General features: G+C 40.0%; 1 protein-coding gene across 2 annotated transcripts in view; it reads right to left on the reverse strand.

Annotated features, from left to right (window-relative positions):
• The window catches only part of cdc42ep1a (CDC42 effector protein (Rho GTPase binding) 1a), a 27662-nt gene extending 11487 nt beyond the window's left edge, over positions 1-16175 (reverse strand). The window contains exons 1-2 of one of the 2 annotated variants that reach the window (XM_077503254.1): positions 16098-16175; positions 13464-13503 (exon numbers count right to left, since the gene is read on the reverse strand). The gene's annotated coding sequence lies outside the window, so the exon portion shown is untranslated. Of the gene's footprint in view, positions 1-3843; positions 3949-13463; positions 13504-16097 lie in introns of those variants that run through there. The other variant, XM_077503252.1, reaches the window with a different exon arrangement.
• Positions 16176-16997: the final 822 nt, after the last annotated feature.

Below are 16997 nucleotides of genomic sequence, written 5' to 3' on the forward strand. Positions count from 1 at the left end.
GCAATAGAACACAATATTCTGTGGTCCTTGCAAAAATCAGTCAAAATCCAGGAAAACAGCCGGGAGCGAACGGGATTGCGAAATGTGAAAATGGCGGCGAGTGAATGAGTTAAGACAGTAAGACAACTAGTCTGACCAAGTCATTTTACTAGTGCGCTGAATGGTCCATGACATTATTTACAGGTTACTGGTGAGGCAAGACTGCTACGAGTACTACTCGTGACATAAAATTCTACTAGTTTACATATAGTGCTTCACTAGTAGCATGCAATATGTCAATTAGTGCATAGTTCAACCTCACTTGTAACTTAGTTGTTCTACCAGTGTGCCGAATTGTCTTACTAGTGGAGACAAACAGCGTACTTAGTATGTGAACACTAGAATTAAAAAACAAACAAAAAACAAAACATAAATGTCTTCCTATAGTGTCTTCCTGTTTGAGTCCCAAAGCAAATTTGGAGTCGAAATCCTTGACTTTGCTGTAGGTCCAAATCAGTGGACTTTTTGCTAACCGTCGCTATGCTCATGTCCTTCACGCTCTAACCCGGCTAACCAGGTGAACAAACACACAAGATAAGGCAGCATTTTTTCCCAAACTCGCGCTTTGCCCTCCTACTCCGTTTCTATTTTCAATCAATCGCGCTCGGCCTTAATCCAAGCACAACACTTCCTGCTCGCTCGGGAAAACACGCTCCAACTCTTTGACAAATATCCACTCGCTCGAGCTCTCCGCTGTTTGTTGTATCTTCTTGTATCACCACAGCACATCATAAACTTGATTCTTTTCATCTTCTAGTCGTTTTTTTTTTTCCCTTTCCAACAGCAAAGGAAGTCATAAGATGTTCGGTTCATAAGTAGCGCGGTAATAATTGCGTCTTTTCACAATCGTCTTGCTAGCTCTCGTATCTGCACAGTCAACATGTAGGCTAGCTGTCATTTTTGTTATATTTTTTTAAACAAATCTATCAATATAGTTATTACGTTGTTATTTTTTTTATTATTTAAAATGAATAAATAAATACATAAAATTGTTTTCATTTATGGATCTATTTAAATTTCCACTTTATTAAAAAATAGGAACTCCGTACACTTTATTTAAAAATATATATATATATATATGTTGAATTTTTTACTGTAGAAATCTTTAGGGATCTATTTACTTGATTTTTAATTTTTATTTTATAATTAATAAATTAAAATAATAAATACATAATAAAAAAAATAATATAATAATTTATTATTATTTTATTATTATCAATCATTTTTATTATTATAATAACCCTGGAAGCTCACTGCAACTTTTCTTATAATTTTTTAAACAAAACTGTTCATATAGTTTAAAAGGATTTATTTATTTATTTTTCTATTTTACTGCAAAGAATATCGGCTTGAAATATCGGTTATCGCCCCCCTTGACTACTAATGATGTGTATCGGTATCAGCCTTGAAAAAACCATATTGGTCGATCACTACTCTAGACCACAGTGGAGAGTTTGGTGGGGGGGTGTCGAACTTGAGTTTATCAAAATAAATTCAGAAGTATTTTTTTGTATTTAAATACACAAGAAATTACAGTACAAGTATTTGTGTCAGAAGGAACTTTTGAACATCACCATGTGTGCGTGTCAGGAAAAAAAATAGTTGTGAATCCGGCGGTGCAAAGACAAACAAAGCACCCGAATACTACGTTCGCACCTCTGCACCGGATCCCTTCCTCGTTGCGTCAGTGACACTTGGAGGTCACAGAAGGTCGTGCTTCAAAGGAATGTCAAGCTAGTTTAAAAAAAAATGGATTAATGTTTCAATGGGTGCTGTGTCTAACTCGGAGTATGAGGGTGAGTCCAAAAAAAAAAAAAAAAAAAAAGCTGAGTTCATACGGGAGCAGGAAATGTCGGATGTACACGCCCACTTGTGTTGGAGACGCGCAACAATGAGTTCAACTTGGAACGATCCCATTGTGACGCAACGGCAGAACGTCTCTTGAATAACGTTTAGCAGCAAGGCCGGCTGGATTTGTCATTGATTGCGTGCAATATGTGTGGCATTTCACACGGTGGTCTGCCTCAGGTTGTGGGGGCTCATAAAGGCCACCGCCCCCCCGACATAGTGCTGCCAGGGTCCCGAATTAAAACACCTCAAAGCCACTAAATGTGAACTCTAAATCACGTTGCGTCTTCATTATTTTTCGGTTATATGGCGGAAGCTGCAATTACAAGGGAAGCGGATGAAAAAGCAAAGTCATTTATTCACGACAGGGTATAATAATCATGCCCTCATGGTGGTGTATAAATATGTCAGCGGGCAGGGTTGAGTTTCACGCAAGAAAACTGAGGAGACTCCTTTACAACTTTTGACACGACTGAAACGGCCACTGCAAACATACTGGACGTGAACGCCACATTTCTCAACATTTTCTCACATCTAAATCATTTTTTACCTCAACAGAAATTCAACCCGATGTGCTTAGTCAGCCAAAAAATGGCTTCGCTACAACACTTTTTTTTTTTTTTTTACAGTTTACTAATCTGTACCCACAGTTTACTAATCTGTACCCACAGTTTAACAATCTGTACCCACAGTTTAACAATCTGTACCCACAGTTTACTAATCTGTACCCACAGTTTACTAATCTGTACCCTCAGTTTAACAATCTGTACCCACAGTTTAACAATCTGTACCCACAGTTTAACAATCTGTACCCACAGTTTAACAATCTGTACCCACAGTTTACTAATCTGTACCCACAGTTTAACAATCTGTACCCACAGTTTAACAATCTGTACCCAGTTTACTAATCTGTACCCACAGTTTAACAATCTGTACCCACAGTTTACTAATCTGTACCCACAGTTTACTAATCTGTACCCACAGTTTAACAATCTGTACCCACAGTTTATTAATCTGTACCCACAGTTTAACAATCTGTACCCACAGTTTACTAATCTGTACCCACAGTTTACTAATCTGTACCCACAGTTTAACAATCTGTACCCACAGTTTAACAATCTGTACCCACAGTTTACTAATCTGTACCCACATTTTAACAATCTGTACCCACAGTTTACTAATCTGTACCCACAGTTTACTAATATGTACCCACAGATTATTCATCTGTATCCACAGTTTACTAATCTGTATCCACGGTTTACTAAACCGTACCCACGGTTTAGCTCTTCATTGGCGTTATGTAATGCGCATGCGCACGCAAACGTTCGAGTGGTTGCTTGACAGCAGTATTAGCACTAGCGAACGGCTGCTTCTTTTCATCTTAAACTGCAGATTTATGTATTCAGTTGATGTGTCATGTTGCGCTCGTGCCACTATGAGGCGCCCGAGCACTTTTCTTCTTTCTTTCTTTTACTTCCGCGTTGAGCCTGAAGGCTGTTGAAATGCGGACGTGTTTTGTTGTGCTCCGCAATTAATACGCCGTACTTGGTTAAAGAAACGTCATCTTTTCCGTCATCCATTCATCCGAATGCATCGTTAAACTGCCAAAACTAGTGTACAGTTTAAGATAAATAAAAAAAAACAGCCGTTCGCTCCTAGTACTGCTGTCAAGCAACCACACGAACGTTGCGTGCGCATGCGTATTACATTACGCCACAGAAGCGCTTAAACCGTGAGTACGGTTTACTAAACTGTGGGTACAGATTAGCAAATGAAAATTCAGACCCTGACACCAGAGGGGCATTCTAAAACTTAAATGGGTGTAAAAAGCCAGAGATAAAACAGCTTTTGAACATAACTGTAAACAATGACGGTTAATCCTCACATTTCGGAATGCGCACAAATCCCACAGAGGAGTCCAACATACTTTGCTCATGAACAAAATTAGCGACTCACCCAAAATCTGGAGAAACGCAGGATTAAAAAAAAAGTGACTTTCGTGATGTTTCCTGAACGGATAACGTTGAAAGTGGTCCTCTGGTTGCTCGGCAGGACAATCCCACTGTGGTGTGCTTGTGTGCAGAAGCGCAGCGCAGAGGACCAGAAAAAAAGGGGGCGGGCCGTGGGTCGGACCCACCACAATCGGAGGAGTCCCCCGCCACGCCGATGGCGTCTTCAATTGACTTGTCAACACGATTTAAAGCAGTCAGCATGGATTTAAAATGAGCGTCCAAAAGTCCAATTCGGATTTAATGCCCAAATTGCACATGGTAGTAAACAAACAAATATAGGAAATTAAATACGGGTACATTTGAGACATTTAAGTATATTTGTCAAAACGCTTGCATCCATCGAAGACGAGGCCGTCATCGTATTATAAAGTGCACTGCCATGATTAGATGTGCTCGTTTATCAAAGCAAGGATAAAGAGTGGTTGCGAGTGAATCAAAAGCGACATTTTGACACTCATTCACTGCGTCATTGAGTGGAAACTGAACCCCTGCTGCCACAACAGAAGATGAGCACGTGTAAATCACTCGACTGCATCAGCCGACCGTAAGAAAAAGGGGAAATGCGGCATTATGAAATTGTTTGAGTGGAATTCACTGTCTACAATCAGTGGTGTCAAACTCAGATTAGCTCAGGGGCCGCGTTGAGGAAAATATATTACCGAGTGGGCCGGATCGGTAAAATAATGCTACATAACTTTAAAACAATTGACGTCAAATTATATGCAGATTTTCCATATTTGTGGGCCAGCCCTAAATTACGGAGCTCAACTGTTGTTGAACTATTGTTCCAAAAAAAATAACATGAATGCAAATGGAATGCGGATCTCTTATACTCTGCTGCCACCTCCTGGCCGTTTTTGTAATGACTACCATTGTTTCAACAGCTCTCTTCAGTTCAGTGGCTGTGTCAAAGCCTTCTGTATGCTCTATCATAAAAAAACAACAACAACAACAAAAAACGTATAAATACGTCTTTGGGACACTTAATATCGAAAATAGAACGTATTTCTACATTTTCGGGAGCAAATGAGTTAATCTCATAACGATGTTAATCTTTGTCATATCTATTGTGTTACCAGTAATTAATTTGTGTCCTTTTCATGTTTATGTCGGTCTATGATTTAAAAAGAAACAAATAAATAAATAAACAAACCGTAACGTACAAGTTGCATTGGCTCATCTGAGGACTGCTTGTGAAATTGTAAATTTATATGTTTTGATTGTGGCCAGCTGATTAATTGGTCCCACATTACAAATGATTTTTGGTGAACTTTTTTTAAGTCTCACTTTCCACGCCCACTTCCATACATATAACTTATCATCATTACCAGGTGTACGGCTCGGTGGCATAGTTGATAAAGTGCATTGTGCAGTAACCAGGAGGTCATAATTTCATAATTTATCTCTGTTTACTTCATAAGCATTCCACATGCATTTAAATCTTAGCATTCACATATTAGCATTCAGCTTTCAGCATTCCCACGCAATTTCTCCAGAAATTGCACTTAGTCTAGTTCTCGTATCTAAAAATGGCCGCCCCCTTGAGACAAATGTCAACTGGTGGATTTTTTTTCTGCTTAATTCATTTCCTATTCCATGAACACAATAAGTCAGAATGCTGTTTTCTGACATTTCAAGTTTTGTGTATAAAATGAAGCAATCCTAAACGTTCGATATTTTATTTTCAACAATTCTTATCCTATTCAGTGTCACGTTTATACATTCAAAGGAACATGTTGGATTCACAGCTAAGCACATACAGGATAAAAAAAAAAAAAAAAAAAATTGAAACATAAAACTGAGAACAATAACTGCAAAGATAATGTGCGGTAATATCCCGTTACCCCGTTTCCTTGACATACATAAATGCGCTCATCGAAAACAACAAAAGGGCTACGAAACGCTCACGTCAGCTTTCCCGTCCTGACCTGTCCAACAGGAAAGTGGGCCTTATCAACAGGAACACGAGCGTCCTCCACTCGTCCCCCTTCAGGCCTTCAGTCAGTCAGTCGTTAAACGTCCCTCACAAAATAAACGTTTTGGGATGAAAACATCTCATTGTTACGTTAAGACAACCGTTTTGAATTGTAAACAAACGACTGGGTAATCGGTGACGGCCTTTCATAAAAGAACGGTTTGACCTCTGGAGATAATGTTCGATACGCACGTCTAATCGGTATCAAGTGCCGTTCGAGGACGCGTCATCGTGCGATTCGTGCGTATGTCTGTCTAGTCTCGAGCTGCCACCTCTGGCACCCGAATGAGGAGGAAATAGTTGGCACGGCTCACCAACTTCCTTCCAACTTGAACACACAACTATAGTCATTATTGCTTGCTGTTTTTTTTCCAACAGGTTACTCTTACTTTTGTTTTTATTTTATTAAAAATGTTTCAAGATCTTAGTAAGCCGTTTCCTTTTTTTCCTGTTACGCTTCAGACTTTAATAGACCATCCATCCATCTTCTTCCGCTTATCCGAGGTCGGGTCGCGGGGGCAGCAGCTTTAGGAGGGAAACCCAGACTTCCCTCTCCCCAGCCACTTCAACCAGCTCCTCTGGCGGGATCCCAAGACGTTCCCAGGCCAGCCGAGAGACATAGTCTCTCCAGCGTGTCCTGGGTCATCCAGGAGGCATCCAAACCAGGTGCCCGAGCCACTTCAGCTGGCTCCTCTCTACGCGTAGGGAGAGCCCGGACTCCATCCATCCATCCATCTTCTTCCGCTTATCCGAGGTCGGGTCGCGGGGGGGCAGCAGCTTTAGGGGGGAAACCCAGACCTCCCTCTCCCCAGCCACTTCAACCAGCTCCACCAGCGGGATCCCAAGACGTTCCCAGGCCAGCCGAGAGACATAGTCTCTCCAGCGTGTCCTGGGTCGTCCAGGAGGCATCCAAACCAGGTGCCCGAGCCACTTCAGCTGGCTCCTCTCTACACGTAGGGAGAGCCCAGACACCATCTATCCATTCATCTTCTTCCGCTTATCTGAAGTCGGGTTGCGGGGGGCAGCAGCTTTAGGGGGGAAACCCAGACCTCCCTCTCCCCAGCCACTTCAACCAGCTCCGCCGACGGGATCCCAAGGCGTTCCCAGGCCAGCCGAGAGACATAGTTTCTCCAGCGTGTCGTGGGTCGTCCAGGAGGCCTCCAAACCAGATGCCCGAGCCACCTCAGCTGGCTCCTCTCTACGCGTAGGGAGAGCCCGGACTCCATCCATCCATCCATCTTCTACCGCTTAGCCGAGGTCGGGTCGCGGGGGCAGCAGCTTTAGGAGGGAAACCCAGACCTCCCTCTCCTCAGCCACTTCAACCAGCTCCGCCGACGGGGTCCCAAGGCGTTCCCAGGCCAGCCGAGAGACATAATCTCTCCAGCGTGTCGTGGGTCGTCCAGGAGGCCTCCAAACCAGATGCCCGAGCCACCTCAGCTGGCTCCTCTCTACGCGTAGGGAGAGCCCGGACTCCATCCATCCATCCATCCATCTTCTACCGCTTAGCCGAGGTCGGGTCACGGGGGCAGCAGCTTTAGGAGGGAAACCCAGACCTCCCTCTCCTCAGCCACTTCAACCAGCTCCGCCACATCTCGGTCTTTGCATTGGCCTCGCTATCCCATGCAGACTTTCCAAAAATGTTGACGTGTCAAGATGGTCGCCTTCCTCTAATGAAAACACTCGGAGGTGATTGAACAGCCGTCGTTTGAGCGTCTCAGCAGCTCGTCCAAAAGTCCCTTTTGGGAAGGACGCACTTACAAGTCACACTTGACTCGCTCTGCATCGCCGTTTTGCTTATCGGCGACATTTTGGAACAATGTTTTCCAGGATGATGATCTGAAGACATTCCACTAGTGACACCGTCACGCGTTAAGTGCGCGTTGCGTGTTTTGAAAGTCCAAATATGGAGATAAGATGTCTGGTTCACACACTCGGCGGGTTTCAACACAATGGCGCGCCGCTTGACCGCGGGAACGACCCCTGTAAATCATTTAAAACCACAACATGTTATTTTTTAGCTGCTTCGCCCACATTTTCCACTGACTCCATTTTATTTATTTATTTTTAAATATTTATTATATTTGTTACTAGGTGTTTTTGCGGGGGAAATTGGAAACATCACAGTTAAAAAGTGTGAATAAAAAAACATGGTCAAAGTCCTCAACAAGGGTAACATTTAGCACAGGTATGTTGTACTCCAGCACCAGCCATTTTTTTTTTTTTTTTTTTTTTTTTTGAGAAAAGTGCCTTTTACCTCGAGCCTTTTTTGTGTGTTTGTTTAATTCATCAATATTTACAACAAAAAACTCTCTCCCAATCATTTATCCCGTTTTTTTTATATTATATTATTATTATTATATTATATATATATATATATTATATTTTTTTTTGTGAGAATTGTGCCCATCGCTGATCTGCAGTGTTGTTTAAATAGGGGTGTGTAGACTTTTTAGATCCAATGTAGCTTCCCTTCACCTCCTTTGTAAACAGGTTTATTTTCGGTGTTGATTGTGTTAACAGAAATGGATACTTAATAAATAAATAGGCCTAATTAGCATTTTTTGTTAATTGTTTGAATAATTTTGACAATGGGCACTTTTTTTACAAGAAAGACAGAATAACAGATTTTTTTCACACTTTTTAGGAGGTTTTTTTTTTTGACAATAGGTACCTTTTTTTTAAGAAGGAAAAAAAACAGAATAACAGTTTTTTTTCTTTTTTTAGTTTTTTTTTAAAAAAGAATTTTATATTGCTCACATAATTTGACAATAGGCACTTTTTTACTTTTTTAGAAGAAAAAAAAACAGAATAACATTTTTTTTTCTCTTTTTAGGATTTTTTTTTAAGAATTTTATATTGCTCACATAATTTGACAATAGACACTTTTTTACAAGAAAAAAAACAGAATAACAGTTTTTTTTCTCTTTTTATGAGTTTTTTTTAAAGAATTTTATATTGCTCACATAGTTTGACAATAGGCACTTTTTTTTTTACAAGAACAAAGACAGCATAACATTTTTTTCCACCTCTTTTTAGTATCTAAAAAGTGTTTTTTTTGTTTTTATAAATAATTTTATATTGGTAACAGACGTATAACTGTTAAGATATGAACGGTTGAATATCTCAGCAAGTTGAACTTTAGTATAAATTTCACAACCAGTGAATAAACAAGCCACAGTCTTACAAATGCTTCTTGTTCTTATTTTCCATTTTATTTTCAGTGTGACCCGAATACTCCTTCGTAGTTTTCAACCAAGTAAAGCGCTAGCATAAGATTAATGACTTTTTGCTACAGCCAGTGTCCACCTGCATGTTGAGTGGTTTTTAATGAGTCTTTTTATTTTTTATTTTTTTTTTAAACAAAAAAAAAGTCATCATCTAAATTTGATTTGAGACGATGTAATTTAGAAGAAAACTGAACGTTTGAGGAGAAAAGCATATGAAGGAGTTTTCCTGGAAGTTACTTTTACACATTTCAGTCTTGCTGCCAAAAACATTTTGAGAGACGTTCCAGCGGCATGAAACACGACGAAATCCATTTTCAAAGACGTTGAGGCCATGGAATCATTTTCAGCGAAGAAACAACAACAAACGCTCTGAAATTATATTCAATGGTTTGGAAAAAAAAAAAAAAAAAAAAAAAAAAAAGTCTATTGTGCAGCAGAAGCCGCATTTTATAGCGTTATGAACCGGCGTAATTAGTGCACTTACATGCAAAGTTCTGTCATGATGTGTCGTTACGGTTTTTAACTTGGCATCTTTATCTTGGCATCCAACACTTCTGGATTTGAAATGAGCAAAAACCGTTTTCTTTTCTTAACCCAAAAGGTCAAACAAGGGCAAGTCTCTCCGCGGGGCGCCTTGAGATGTGCCGCCGCAAATGTTGTTTGTTGCGGCTCAACAAACGGCACCATTTGATTGCGAGGAGTAAAGATTTTACGAAAGGGAGGGTTAAGGCAGTGCTTCTCAATTATTTTCCGTCATGCCCCGCCTAGTAAGAAGAAAACATCTCGCGCCCCCCCGACCCTCACGCGACTATAAATAGTATCATTTGCCGACAAAATTGTTCTAAGCACGCCTCTGCATAACACTGTATCCGTATTAACGTATAAGAGAATAAAAAAAGAAAGAAATATGGAGCAACTGACAACAAAGAATATCTTTATTAACTGTAACAGAAAAGATTTAAAGTGCATCTGAAATTCAAAAATAAAATTAAATCCTTAATTAAACTATAAACGTTTTTTTGACTGGCCATGTCAAACCATATGAAAGAAAAAAATAAAATGACATAAAATCAATAAATAAATAATGCATTCAAACTGATCACCAACATTAACTCAGGAGCACAATATTAAAAAAAAAAAAAAAAAACTATAACCTGCAAAACAAAAATATAAAATAATTTGTGCTGATTTATTTTTTATTTTTTTCTGTGTTCAGTGCAAACAAAACCCCTACACCACTGAGCGAATGCTCCCTGCGCACACTGTCAATAATGAGAGCACTACTGCCCCCTAATGTAGTGGAGGTGCAATTGCACTTTATTCTAGGACAGTAAAAAAATAAAAAATAAAAAAAGCATGTTCCCCGAGGTCAAACGCACCCCCCTTGATGGAGCCTCGCGCCCCCCCTGGGGGGGGGGCCCACCCCCGCCCCACTATTTGAGAAGCACTGTTTAAAGTAAGAGTGAAATAGTGAATCTATTGTTTAAATGGACTCACGCGTCCCATTTCTCTCCCATCCAACATCAAAAGTCGCCATTCAGTCACGGCATGAATAAAGCAGATTTAAATCCTAATAAATATCCTCTTTCCCGTGACAAATCTTTTTTTTTTTTTTTTATTGAAAATCCAGACGGAATTATGGCCGCCCCGATGCTCGCTCCCCGCAAACCAAACCGCTTCAAATGCGAAACCTCCCCATCTTTTTTTTTTTTTTTTTTTTTTAGTGTGCTAATTTGAACTCTAAGAATAACAGCGGCTACTGTGTTTTTCATGAGTCTGGAACCATACAAACGTCCGCCGAGGGAGTCTGCAGTGGACAAAGGTGCTTGTTTGCACTCTTTCCTCCATCAAGGAGTTTTTGTTTTTGGTGTTCAATTATACATTCACGACTACCTTACAATTTTGGGGGGCGGGCTAGTGGGACGGCAAATTCTTGTTTTCATTCACGCAAACTCCTGATTGCATGTTTTTGTAGAAATATTGGCTGTTTTCTTTAGACATTTTGAACGTGCAGAGAAAGACTGACAAAATTGTTAAAAAGAATGAGCACATTTCTGGGGGGGGAAACTGATGTGACTGGTAATAACTCAATCTTTGACTCCTAATATAATAAAACGTCATTTTGGAACATAGATCATGAAATATTGCACAACAGATCTTTTGACACTTAAGTGTTGAAAACAACATATTTCCGACAATGATGTGCAAAATTGTAAATTTACTGAGTAGTCATTTCTTTCTGATGACATCATCATTGCGTACAATACTTGGCCACAGTTTTAAATGTCAAGAAAAAGAAAGAAACCATTTTGTGTTGTTGTATTACAAATTATGCTAACTGCTAACGTTGTGGATCACTTCAAAATGTAAATAGTAATATAAAATGAATAATAAGGGGTCCAAAATGAAAGGGTGGATGCATACTATTTTTTTTTTTTTTTTTTTTTTTTTGCTTGGTGTGTTTGTAACATTTTATAATCAACAATAGTGTTTAACTGGTTTTCATCAATGACTGTGATGGTCTATTCCAGTGATTCTCAACTGGTGGTTTTTTTTTAATGTATTTACTTTATATTCATTTTCTTAAGAACAGTAATGAGGTGTACAAAGTTCCTACATATGCTAGAACATATAATATTGGGTAAGTCAGGTCACTAGCTGCTCTTCTGTAAACAAATACAGAAGAGCCCAGCGTTTGGCTAACGGACGTGCTAGCTAGCATAGCTAGCCTAGCTGTACACCAAACTACGGAGCCCCTAAAGTCACATGGGAGAAAAAAAATATGTACATATATATGTTTCTTGTCCGGATGAGAAACATATGTAATTTTTTTTCCCTATGTCACTTTAGGGGCTCCGTACCAAACTCATTTGAAACTGCGTCAAAAAAAATGTAAACACTGTCCATGTATTTTCAGAGGTTATCGTTCTTAACTTCTACAAAATGAATGAACACTGTTGTCTTTTGTTCCATCAACATTCGACACAGAGCAATTTTAGCACATCTTCGGCATGTTATCACAATATCCGCACTTGCGAGCGACAACCTTTTCTTCCAATTCGTCAAAACAGGAAGACGTCTCTTCGCAATACGATGAATTCACGCGCAGTCACGCGCACGCGCGAGCGCACGTGACATCGGAAAGCGGCGCGGCTCTGCCACATACCTCCGCAAATAGCCTCCCTTCCTCATCGGGGCTCATCAATCATTTGGCATTGAATCCGAACTTGAAGGTGACAGGCTTAGATGTGGAAATCATAGTTTAAAAAAAAAAAAAAAAAAAAAGTGGAGGCGTTTTGGTGTGTTTCGTTGAGATAGTTATAGTGTTATCACATTTTCCATTCCATTATGATGACATCGTCAGTTTGTGTCGGTTCACATGCAAAATATCATTTTAATAAACACCAAACCACAGTTTTAATGTGTTGATTTAGGAGTCATAAATCAGCGTACAACTTATTACAACAAAAATCTCCGTCATGCTTGCCACCCCTTTTATGGCCATTTTTCTATGCTGATTTTTTATTTTTTATTTTTTTTAATGGATGAAGACATTTTTGTCTTCTTGGCACGCATGCCTTAGTTTGCTCTTAACGGTCACCGGGTCAACCGCAGTCCCGAATTTTTTACGAACAGTTCTCAAAATGACGGACATCAGAAAGTTGATCTCTTTCGGTTGCGGCAAGCCGCGAAGTTTTTACAATTGCGTGCGAGTCCGACGAGAGTACGCAAGACATGTTGCAGCAGCGCGACGGGGGCGAGTGTCCGCCTTGGCGCCGTTTCCTGTTTAAGCCTCGCGAGCGCATAAAGCGCGGCCTCACAATAGTCCATTGTCCCGTCCGCCCTCCGCTCCTTCCCGTCAGGTCAGAATTGACGGAAATAAGGACACAGAAGCAAAACAAACAAAGCGGCGGCTTTCGGCCCTCCACCCAACACTGGCTGGGCCCTCCAGGAGGAAGCCATTGCTGCTGTTTTGAGGGGCGGGCGCCATTCCTGCTAAGAGACGTGTTGGTGTTATGCGCTGAAGGGTTGGATCCCAAAGCGCAGACACAAATCAGGTTTGAACTATTTATGCACATAACTTGACGAAACGAAAAAGGACGAGAATCACGAGTCGCCAAGCCACATTTGGGCTGCGGAGAAGCACAGAGGAACAGAGAGCAATAATCCGGCAACCACACACGCATTTCTCAGACAGCTTATATAGACAGTAAATCGATCCCATCGGTTGTGGCTAGACATGTGAGTCCCAGTACTGACATGGACTTACCTGATTGGCCGTTGACCCGGTAACGCGATTAAAGATCCTTGACATCACATAGTTCTTACATCACATAGCATTAAAAATTCTTGACACCTTACCTTTTTGGCGACTGGGATGAGAACACATTTTCTTCTATTTCTATTCAAATTGAAAAAAATAAAAAAATAAAAAAATATATATATAAAAAAAATCACATTAATTCTTTTGTCCATGACATTCATTTTTAACCAAAAAGTATCTTTTACATGCTATTTAGGGTTGGATTGATCATTTAGTCATTTAAATATAATTAGTGGGGATGGACTCCCATTGGATGCTTTTCCTTACATGGTTTCTCTGTGCCCCACCATGTCTTTTTTTTTTTTTTAAAGTTTATTTTGAAATATTTTTTCCCAATAGTTTTTACAAAAGAGTCATAGTAGGTGACTTTCTAAGACTCTGACAGTATATTCTCTGCTTTAAAACTATTTTTATCCTTCTTTGTATGTCTCTGCGTCTCCATTTTGCTACAACATTGAGCAACAAACTGATTTATTTCCTCGACTGTTTGCAGCGTTCCAGCTTTTTTGTCAGTGCAAGAAAAATACTCATCCTAGCATAACATGTCTAACCCCACTATTTTCATTCCGTGGGATTATAAAAATGTCATATCTTAAATGGGATAAATGCTGCAGTGCTGCTTTGGAGCAGAAATCAAAGATTTGCTGAGGAAGCAGAATGGACTCCACCCTGCTGTAGCGGCTCTTATTTCTACAACACGTGTGTGTGTGTGTGTCAGTGCTGAGGTTTGTAAGAACACACGAGTACGTATAGTGTGGTGGAGTGTGTGTGGCATCTACTCGGAGAGCTGCTGGCGGATGCAGAAGTCCGACTGTGGCTACGGACTCGCTACGCTGCCCAATGACGAAAGCAGACTGACCACGCAAAAACAGGCTCCCCCATCTCATATGAAGATATATTTGCATGATCTTGAGCAGAATTAGTTTATACAGTAATTTCAGGTTGTATATTGCCTGGACTCGTATGTCAAATCCGCGATCAATTTATACTTTTGCAAAAAAAACACACATCATAATCCAAAAAAATGAAAAATCCAATTTGATCATAATGGTAAATGGCAAAATGGAGCGCACGTGTATAGCGCTTTATCCACACCATATGTTGTCCAAAGTGCTTTACCAAGCATCATATTCACTTTTTTTTTGAAGGCATATCAGCGTACGTACGCATGTAGCCGGCGAGCTAAACTGCTGCGTCAACCTACAATAATAAATATTCCCTTTTATTTAAAAAAAACAAACAAACAAACTTTAATCTCTAGGATTCCTCATCATACACTGGCCAATGAGTATTTTTTTTTCTCTTTTGGTAGTTTTAAATCCACCCTTGTCGTAATTCATGTTATGTCTGTCGTACTAACTTGCTAACAATAAGCTAACCAAGCAGTTAGGTAAGGTATTCCCATTTATTTTAAAATAACTTTACTTTAATCTCTAGGATTCCTCATCATACACTGGCCAATGAGTATTTTTTTTCCTCTTTTGGTAGTTTTAAATCCACCCTTGTCGTAATTCGTGTCATGTCTGTCGTACCAGCTTGCTAGCAGTAAGCTAATCTAGCAGTTAGGTAAGTTCCCTTTTATTTTAAAATAACTTTACTTTAATCTCTAGGATTCCTCATCATACACTGGCCAATGAGTATTTTTTTTTCTCTTTTGGTAGTTTTAAATCCACCCTTGTCGTAATTCGTGTCATGTCTGTCGTACCAGCGTGCTAGCAGTAAGCTAATCTAGCAGTTAGGTAAGTTCCCTTTTATTTTAAAATAACTTTACTTTAATCTCTAGGATTCCTCATCATACACTGGCCAATGAGTATTTTTTTTTCTCTTTTGGTAGTTTTAAATCCACCCTTGTCGTAATTCGTGTCATGTCTGTCGTACCAGCTTGCTAGCAGTAAGCTAATCTAGCAGTTAGGTAAATTCCCTTTTATTTTAAAATAACTTTACTTTAATCTCTAGGATTCCTCATCATACACTGGCCAATGAGTATTTTTTTTTCTCTTTTGGTAGTTTTAAATCCACCCTTGTCATAATTCATGTTATGTCTGTCGTACCAGCTTGCTAGCAATAAGCTAACCTAGCAGTTAGGTAAGGTATTCCCTTTTATTTTAAAATAACTTTACTTTAATCTCTAGGATTCCTCATCATACACTGGCCAATGAGTGTTTTTTTTTTTCCTCTCTTTTGGTAGTTTTAAATCCACGCTTGTCGTAATTCATGTTACGTCTGTTGTACCAGCTTGCTAGCAGTAAGCTAATCTAGCAGTTAGGTAAGTTCCCTTTTATTTTAAAATAACTTTACTTTAATCTCTAGGATTCCTCATCATACACTGGCCAATGAGTATTTTTTTTTCTCTTTTGGTAGTTTTAAATCCACCCTTGTCGTAATTCGTGTCATGTCTGTCGTACCAGCGTGCTAGCAGTAAGCTAACCTAGGAGTTAGGTAAGGTATTCCCTTTTACTTTAAAATAACTTTACTTTATTCTCTAGGATTTCTCACCATACACTGGCCAATGAGTATTTTTGTTTCTCTTTTGGTAGTTTTAAATCCACCCTTGTCGTAATTCGTGTCATGTCTGTCGTACCAGCTTGCTAGCAATAAGCTAACCTAGGAGTTAGGTAAGGTATTCCCTTTTACTTTAAAATAACTTTACTTTATTCTCTAGGATTTCTCACCATACACTGGCCAATAACATTTTTTCCCCCCTCTTGGTAGTTTTAAATCCACCCGTGTCGTAATTCATGTCATGTCTGTTGTACCAGCTTGCTAGCAATAAGCTAACCTAGGAGTTAGCCTGGCTAGTTTCATACACACATGGGGAAAAAAATAACAATAGAGTGGGGTCAAATCTCTGTAACATAATAAACATGACATTTTCTCCTCACTTTTCCCTCATTTGGTTTCCCAACTGTGCTTGTTGTTATGTACAATTATGGGGGAGTAGATTTAACAGTTGGATTTCTTCACTGTCTTTTGTAGGCTGCATTTCCCTCAGCGGATATAATTCTTGTAGGAACGGCGAGCGGCCATCACTTGGCGTTTACATCATACTTCGGGAATAAACGTACACGGTCTAACCAAAGGTATCTGGAAATACTTACCGTCTCGTATAATCACGTCGGTGGCTTTTAAGGGTACGGTGGAAATATTTGCAGCATAATAATGACAGAGAGCAAAGAGAAGCAAAAGCCTCGCGGGGCCTCGCAAAACGCGAAGACGACGGCGGGCCGAGCTAATGTCGCACATTTCAAGGCGATGACAGAATGGAGCGCCATTTTATATATTCCCCATCTGTGTTTTGTTGTGCACGCCTTCTCTGAAAAGTGATTAATTTGAGCTTCTGGAATGCGCGCTCACTGTTTAGTCTTCAGCGGGGCCCAGAGTCGTCGGCCCCCCACCCCCGACCCAGGCGGACCACCAGAACACCCCGAAAAGCCATCAGATGTCAACCTTATCTAAACGGAGCGCAGGAGAGCAACCTCCTCCTCCATCAGTTCCATCCATCCTGTCCTGTGTCATAAAATTCCGTCTCCGCTAAGAGTATTTTGATGAGTGCAGACTCCGACAGGCCGGAT

The sequence above is a fragment of the Festucalex cinctus genome, chromosome 17, assembly GCF_051991245.1.
Source record: "Festucalex cinctus isolate MCC-2025b chromosome 17, RoL_Fcin_1.0, whole genome shotgun sequence".
NCBI classification, from domain to species: domain Eukaryota; kingdom Metazoa; phylum Chordata; class Actinopteri; order Syngnathiformes; family Syngnathidae; genus Festucalex; species Festucalex cinctus.